The sequence below is a fragment of the Setaria viridis genome, chromosome 9 (genome assembly GCF_005286985.2).
Source record: "Setaria viridis chromosome 9, Setaria_viridis_v4.0, whole genome shotgun sequence".
Taxonomy (NCBI): Eukaryota; Viridiplantae; Streptophyta; class Magnoliopsida; order Poales; family Poaceae; genus Setaria; species Setaria viridis.
The window spans coordinates 37,154,544-37,162,929 of NC_048271.2; positions in this window are offsets into that span (position 1 = coordinate 37,154,544).

An 8,386-nucleotide genomic window follows, 5' to 3' on the forward strand; every position below is an offset into this window, starting at 1 on the left:
GACGCATGATTCATGACGTGTTCTATGCATGTCCATATAATCTCAGTCGATCGCGCGTACTGCCTACACTACACGTACAACTTGTGTGTCGGAAACTATATAATGAGCACGTATACACGCCTATAGCCCTATACTCCATTAGCATTTAGCAGTAGGCTATTTTGGTACGAGCTAACGTAGCTAGTACTGGTAGTACGTTGCACGTACTTGTTTGTTTCTGCCTGTATGTGCTACCCATCACCGTCAGGGGGCGTCAGCTATAGCTACTCCTCCACGAAATGTCCCTGGAGTCACCCAAAGACAACTCACGCTTACACACCAGCTTGTGGCTGCCTTTATTCGTTTCCTAGTCAAATGCAATTTGCAACTTGCTCTCCGCAAACGAGTTCGCGTCTCTGCACCCGGTGATCGAGTCATCTGCCAGTACTATAATGTCGTTGTCCGATAGCGCTAGATTGGCGCTTGGCCTTCGCAGAGAGCTAGGCGACGCGACGTCTCGTTGCCTATCACCACGTTGACACTTGGCCGGCCGCGTAGCTGCTCGACCACGCTGTTTCGCAGCAAGTGTACGACCCGCCAGCCACACGCATTTTTCTTTAGCTGCTGGGGCTGGCCCAACAACTTGCCGCTTCGCGCATGCATGCGCGCGTAGCCGACGAATCTGCTGCTTCCCGCCGGCGGGGCCGACCGGGGCAGACCGGACGTCCCGGCGGACGGAGAGACTCCCCCGGATGTGCACGCCGGAACCGGAGAAAATTTGCGGGAGATCGACGACGTTGAGTCGGAGTTGCCGATCTCGCCGGCCACTTTATCTATCAGAAGAGTATCGGACACTCGTGCATATGGTGCGTGTGCGATATGACGGTCCTCCCTTCTTTGTTTCTCAACAGCTAGCTCGCACCCGCGCCATGCGCCACGTGTGGACCTGAAAATATTGTGAACTCGCTTTGTCGACAAAAGATATCAGCTAAAAATAACAAAAGAAAACAATTTCTTTCAGACAGCACGAATTAGTTCTTACTTTCTCAATGAACTTATTGGTTCTTCCCAATAAGAAATCTTCCGCTTAGAATTTCGAATAGTGATAATCAAGCCTCCTTTCCTCTTCTCTCTCACTTGCATTATCCAGCCTAAACAATGGCGCCAAGCACGTACTACACCTGATCGCTTATCATGTGAGGAGAGTGCAATAATTTACCGGGTCCAACTGGCCCTTGGAGATACCCAAAAGAGAGCGGGAGGAATCTCGCAGCGGATAGAGTTTGCGAGCAATACATCATCAGCTCAGCTTATAGCTTATTTTTTTCCTCAATAATTGTGGTTTGACTTGCACATTAATTATGCCACCAACTGCTTAATCAAAGTAGAGCAGTGTTAGCGCGCCAGACTCTTAATTCTTCTTGCCCAAATTTCTTAAAAATTATTTTTTCAACTTGCAGATTTATAAGCTAGCGCCCGACACAACTCATGGAACAGTCAGATCAGCATCAGATTGGCATGCACACACGTAATTATCTGACCATTGTCGATCCCATTCATGTATCATACTCCATAAACTATCATGGTCGGTATGTGTGTGAGCCGTTGGTCTGATAGAAATTGTGGAAAAAACAACAATGGACCGAAAGCGATGTGTGTATACAGTTTATACACACGTCAACGGTGACACACAGGCAATAAGCTAGCGAGGAAGTAGTAACGAAAATTATAATTGGTGGCGGCAGAATTAGCGATACCAGTTTCTTGGTCAGGGACTCTCCAATCATATTTTCTAATCTGCGCCTCTCTTACATGAGAAGAGGAGGAAAATGATGGAATTGTAGTTTAGAGGAGGTTTTGCGATCTCGAGCTTGGAAGAGCCATGGATTGATCGATGATGGGAATTACTCGACCACGCGAGGATCGGAGGAGTATCTTGTTTTGTCAACGACTTGGCTCTCTGAATCTGCTTGGGGTGGAGTGCGGCGGATTAAAAACATTAGGGAGCAGTATATACTAGTAGTACTACGGATGATTTGGTCATAATAAACCTGAGACATTTTTGGGAACCTTGTATTCTCCTCAACCATTCAGTATATAGTGCTTTGGGCCTTTTGCTATTATGGGGAGATCTTATGAACTGTCAGCATGGGTTGTGATTGTAAGTTGTAACTACGCAAGTGCCGAAGAAGTGAGGAGAAAATGGGGTACGATTAGGTTGTCCAGCGCATAGAGATTGGAGACCCACTGTTGCTTTTTAATGTGTAGAATATCCAATAATTGGCCCGGCCGGTTGTCGTCCCATTTGGAGGACAATCTCTTGCGCTGTTTCATCTGAGTTGATCGAACTGGATAGGAATTGAATACTGTGCATCAATGATTCAGTGTCCTGACACCAACGGATTAAAGGGTTGGACGACTAAGATTCCGAGAACCGATGTTTCTGGATTCAACATCACTTTAACACCCTTTTTGCCCTTTTCTGCTACTTGCTGATAGCGAGGCGTCACCCTCCTATCTATTCTCGTGTTCTTTCCAAGCTATCAGCGTTAATTCGTATGCTCAAAAAGGTGAAAGAAACAATACAGCTACTCAAGAACTCGTCCAAGTACTAGATGTTAAACCGTTTTACTATCTTTTTAGAGATGGATGGAGTGTAAAGCGAGCTGAAAAGGGGACACGTAGTGAGTACGAGCTTGAAAACTGCTGACGCTCGCGGTTGATTTCAGGTTGCACAAACCCTCAAGAAATTAAAAGCAAACAGTTGTCTAGAGTCTAGACTATGGCATGAAGACTGGCAGGCTAAATGACACGGCCATGGAAGGTTTTCCCTAATTTTCTAGCTCAATTATTAGCCCAGTTGCCTGATAACTTATCTCCAGCTCCAAACTTTTTTCAAATTAGTCTCCTGTAGGTGTAGGTGTAGGCGTATGAAACTGCACCTCCTAGCTATATGAGATGTTCCGTCGCTGTGGCTAAGCTTAATTTGCCGATCGCTGTCAGAACTTTTTTGTTTTCTCGGCTGAATTTCATGCTCAAGCATGTAGCCACATACCACGGAACAGACCGGTGCATGTAGATGCAAGCAGATAAGCATAGTGATTCATCACTGGATCATTTCTGATGGATGATGCCGAGCTGCTAGGGTTTCCTCAGTTGCAAAGTCAACTCAGTTCCTCCATTCATGTCTCTCTCGCCAGAACTGTTTCTCAGTTTATGATGCAGTGGTAGTACTGATTTCATGCCTACAGTGTATAAAGAGGAGCACTAGACTTGGAGCTAATCATAAACCTGAATAAATAATTTTCCCTTTTACCAAGCATGATGAAGTAAGAAAAAAAATGGTTACGTAGGTAGAGAACTTTTGCGGACCGAAAACGAACGATCCTGACCCTATATAGTATTTTATAACTCGAAGGGTTTTACATAGAATCGAAACATATTCAGCTAGAACTACAAGTCTACAAGACTCTTGGGTTGATTGGTTGGTTGGTGGTAATGGTTGGCCCAAATTCCGCTGCCGGGTACAGACATGCATTACCAAAAATGGTTTCGTCCCCATGAATAGCTGGATTACCCTTTGCGTGTTCAGAAGGGCGGGATAGGTGATGTGTCAAAAATTCAAATCAAGCCGACTGGGGAGGGGAACGTACAAACAAGCTAGCTGACCAAATTGCGCCGGTTAAAAACGACAGTTAGGATAGAGATGGCATTGGCTCATGTCATCTTCAGGGTTTTGGGGGCTGCATATTCTCTCACTACAAGCGCGCCCATTGGTGTTTGATGACATGGAGCTTATGATACTCGTATATACTTAGTATTGTTTTTCCTAGTGTTGAAAGTGAATGGATCCTTCGCCCTTGGTTCTTGTGCTGTCGGTATTGCAGGAACTGCATTGTTGCCTGAAAATAAAAAACACAGAGTGTGCTGACGACCGCCGTGCTATGAGCGTATATGGTCAATAGTTAATCCTAGTGGCTGTGATTAAATCTTTAGTAATTTTATTGTGGATTGTACAGTGTATATATTGTGTAAAAAGTGGATTGAAAATTAGTAGCTGTAAGAACTGCAGAGGAAAAAAAACTGCAGTATTTTTTTAGAGAGTGAAAATAATTGTCAGGTCATACATTTGTGTCCATGCATATCGACTTAGTAGTCAGTAGTACTACTGTACTCACTAAGAAAGCAACTTAACTATATATGCTATCACCCACTTGCATTATACATTAACTCCCGAGTAAAATTCTTCTACTACATACGTCAAATCGATCATCAATCTGAAGGAAACTCGAAAATGCGACACCCTGAGAGGCTGACGAAAGAAAGTCCAAAATTAACAGAAACTTGGGAGAAGACTGGAAGGAGTAAACAGCCCCAGGGCACTCGAAGACGCATACAACCCGAGGGAAACTAGAAGATGCAAACAACCCGAGGGAGCTCCAAGAGGTGGTCGCCGCTATCAACGAACTCGAAAATGTTTATGTGACGTTTCAGAAGTCTCAAATTGGAATTTGTTTTTTTTTTGGGAAGGGAAACCATTGGCAGCCGGATTCGGTCAGGCACGCAGCAAATAATTATAATGGAGGTAAATATTCTGTGTTTGTGATGTCATTAAAACAGGACTAATATATCTTACTATTACTAATTATACTCTTTTAGAGTATCCACGTTAGTCTTGACTAAATGTGCTAGAAAGAAAAGATAAACAGGAAATCTAGAAAACAGAAACGGACCTGTTCGCTTCAGCTTATAAGCCGGCTGAAAAGCTGAAACAGCTGATTTGTTGTGACAGAAAAACACTGTTTGTAAGCCGACTGAATAAGCTGAAGCGACATTTGTCTATCAATTCAGTATACTCTAATGATCATAAACAACAATAGATATTGGATGTATTCTGTTTCCCCTAAAAATTACCAACATTTGCCATTATGAAAATAATAATCTATCCCTAAATGGCTAAATGTATATCTAAATTACCCACATTTGTCATTATAAAAATAGTCTGAAGTGACACCCTAAACCTATAACTAAACTACATACCTCTGCTGTTATGAAAAATTATTTAAAGTTACTCCTAATCTTCATCTAAACTAATACCGATGTCATTATGAAAAATAATCTAAAATAACCCTCTAATAAATTAGAAGCCTGAGGGAAACTCGAAGATGCAAACACCCCAAGGGCGCTCCAAGAGGTGGTCACCACGATCAACGAACTCGAAAATGTTTACATGTGTGTATATATACATTTGCAATAATTAGTGTGACGTTTCAAGTTTGAGAACTTGATTTTTTTAAAAAGGGAAACCATCGGCAGCCACAGCCAGACTTGGTCAGCCACGCAGCAAATAATGGAAGTAAATATTTTTCTGTTGTGATGTCTGGAGAGTGTATTTGCTGGGTTAGGTATTCCTGTCGTCAAAACAGGGGTCAATTTCTTTGTCGCGCTGTCAGTGTACGTAGTAGGTAACGAACAGAAGAGTTGGATGTGATCAATGTGTAAACCAGGCAATTTTTACAGCAAGGGTTCAAAAGTAAGAGTTTAATTTGTGGGTCAAAAATTCTTTGACCTGCATGAATAGTAGTCCTTACTACTTCGCAGCTCGCTTACAAGCATGCATGTGTCTAATGTTAAAAAAAAAAGAGCATGCATGTGTGTATGCATGGGGGCTAACAGCTAACTAGCTTAACTGTGGTCATGTAAATAATCTAATAGCGATGCAAATGATCTTGCAACTTAAATTCATACTGATTTCAGTAGATCGAAGAACTAATTTGGGGGACCAATGAGAATGAGCAGTGCAAAGAAATGCTCGTAGCTAGATCTACCTCCCATCTTGTGATCGTCATCAGAGTTAATAATCCATACGAAGAGATCGAGGCCAGCTAAGCTAGGGATCAAATGGTATCCCATGCATGGTGCGAGGCTCTAACACGTGCTCGATGGATCTTCTATTTCGGTCCATGTAAAAGGTTTATGAATACTCATAGAGCATGATGCATGGGCAAGAGGAGGATGGTTATCGAAGCTCAGTTAGTGCAGCTCTAGAACGTTCAACGTACGATGGCCTTGAGCCGGCCAGAACGTAGGAAGAAGCCAACACCTGACCTGACCTGACCAACCAAATTCCTGGTTGTCTCCCAAATTCAAACATGATCCACTCTTGGAGCACCTTGGTGCCTCTGCCTAAGCTAGATCACAATTTTCATTCCAGAAATTTCACGTACCGGAGACTGTAGCCCAAGTTATTTTCTTTTTCCTTTTCTTATTCTTTTTTTGGCTATAAACGATCCAGGGGGCGGCCCATTCAGTTCCAATTTCGAAGTTCAGAAGAAAAGTTTTCTTGCTTCCAGTTTCCAAAAGGGTACTGTGACTTTTGTCTTCTACACATACTACTACCTTAGCACGAACGGTGGGCGCTCGATCGCAGTCGCGAGACCAGCGGAGGAGGTCGGCACACGCTGTAGATAAGGAGACCCAGGTTCCAAGTTGCACGGTGGATTTACGTGCAAGTACAGATCAATCAAAGTTTGCAATGTCAACGCGTGTCGTCCTAGCAGATAACCGCTGGCGTCTGTATCGTCGATGGGAAATGGAACGCCGTGGTCCGCTGAAAGGGAAGCAGGAAATGGACGCATGCTCACAAGCTGCACACCGGGGTCGCTTTTTCAAAGTTGGAACCTTCTTGTTCCTGTTTCATTGACAACATGACGCATCGGAATCTTTTCCGGGTCCCCTTCCGAATCCACCGATTTTAGTTTCCATATTCTTACGGCAATATAATTGAACTGTCTCCGGTGAAATCTCTGCCGATCTGAATGGGATGTCGTGGTCCATTGACAGCGTGCAGAAATGGAATCATACGCCGACTCTGCTACTGGACGCAGAGGACCATCATATCCCGAAGTTGGAGCTTTGTTGAGGGCTATTTTCATGACGACATACACGCACACACATTGTACAAACCTCTATTATCCCACTGAATACTGAATTCTGGAAAAAAAAACTACAGGAAGAACACAAATCCCAAAGTCCAAACAACTCATCAATTCACACACTCACACAACCTCGTTTACACTTTTGACTTCGCCATATATGATCAGAATCCAGATTCACCGTTGCGTGTGATGTAATTCGCATGCCCCACTTGACGAGTTATCGGTACTAATTATTTTTTTTCCTTTCTTTGTTTTCCCCTTTACCTTGTATTATGTTTTCTCTTTATTTTTTTGCCATACCACTTTTCTTCATCAGGCTTATTAAGAATGGTCGTGCTTGTTCGATATCTATTTATTTTTCCTTTTTCCTGTCTCTAAACTAAGTATGTTTTGGGATAAGTTATTATTTGAATCCAGACTATCTATTTGAATCTTGTTCAAACAAGTCTTTATAAAAAAACATGTGTATAAGTTGTCTAGAAAAGACAAACTAGGTGTAGCTTAGTTGGTTATGTTCTCGTGATGGAGTCCGCCTAGCATTCCTCAACTCAACACTATTTTTTCCAGTGGCGGCACGTTGAAACAAGGTGTATGTGATAAATTCGTCAATCATGTACTCGTAGTGTAGTGTATACAAGCGTATGTTTGTATTGTGTTTTGAAGTTTCCAAAAATAGGAAATGTCTCCACCGAAATGTTCGGTTGACAAATTATGTGCAAAAGTTGCTTTAGAAGTTCCCTGACAATATTAAGTATAAAATTTGAGCTGAAAGAAAAAAACTTATGTGTCTTAGTTATTAAAGAAATAAAAATAGAAAATTAACAAATTGACTGTAAAAGTGGTGAAACTAATAACATTCTCTTAAGAGTGACCGACAATAATAAATTGTTAAAAATTGTTAAAAAGATGAAATCCCTAACAAAGATGATTTTGCAGGACTCACACGCGCGCGCACAGATAGACTATCATGGGTCCATTTCGAGTTGGGTCACCGTGTCACAAGTATCACCCTATAGTCGCTTTTACAGTTGCATCAAACACGAGTTTCTTCTAAAGAGGATGACGCCGTTCATAGCTAGCTCAAGAGTGACCGAGTGAAGTTAACGTTCTACCGTCCGTTGTGAGACACTGAAAGTTACCGTCTCGCTATCAGGCCCACCACAGCTACAGTACCCGTTATTCAGCCCACGGCAGATCCACCAGCAAGGTCAATTATTGCGCAATGAATTAACGAGTGCCAGAGTCATGGGAGGGGGATGACCGAGGGAGATACTGATTGCCCCGCATAGCACACTGGTTTACAATAATGAAACAACCGAATTTTCCACCTAGCTAGCTTAGCTGCTCGTAAAGCCACCAAAGGTAATGGGCTAATGGTGGGAGGAGGATCCCTCAGATCCAGGGCAACCCGAATCCCGACGCAAAAGATCCACCCCCACCACACGCGCGCGCACCTATAAAACCCGCGC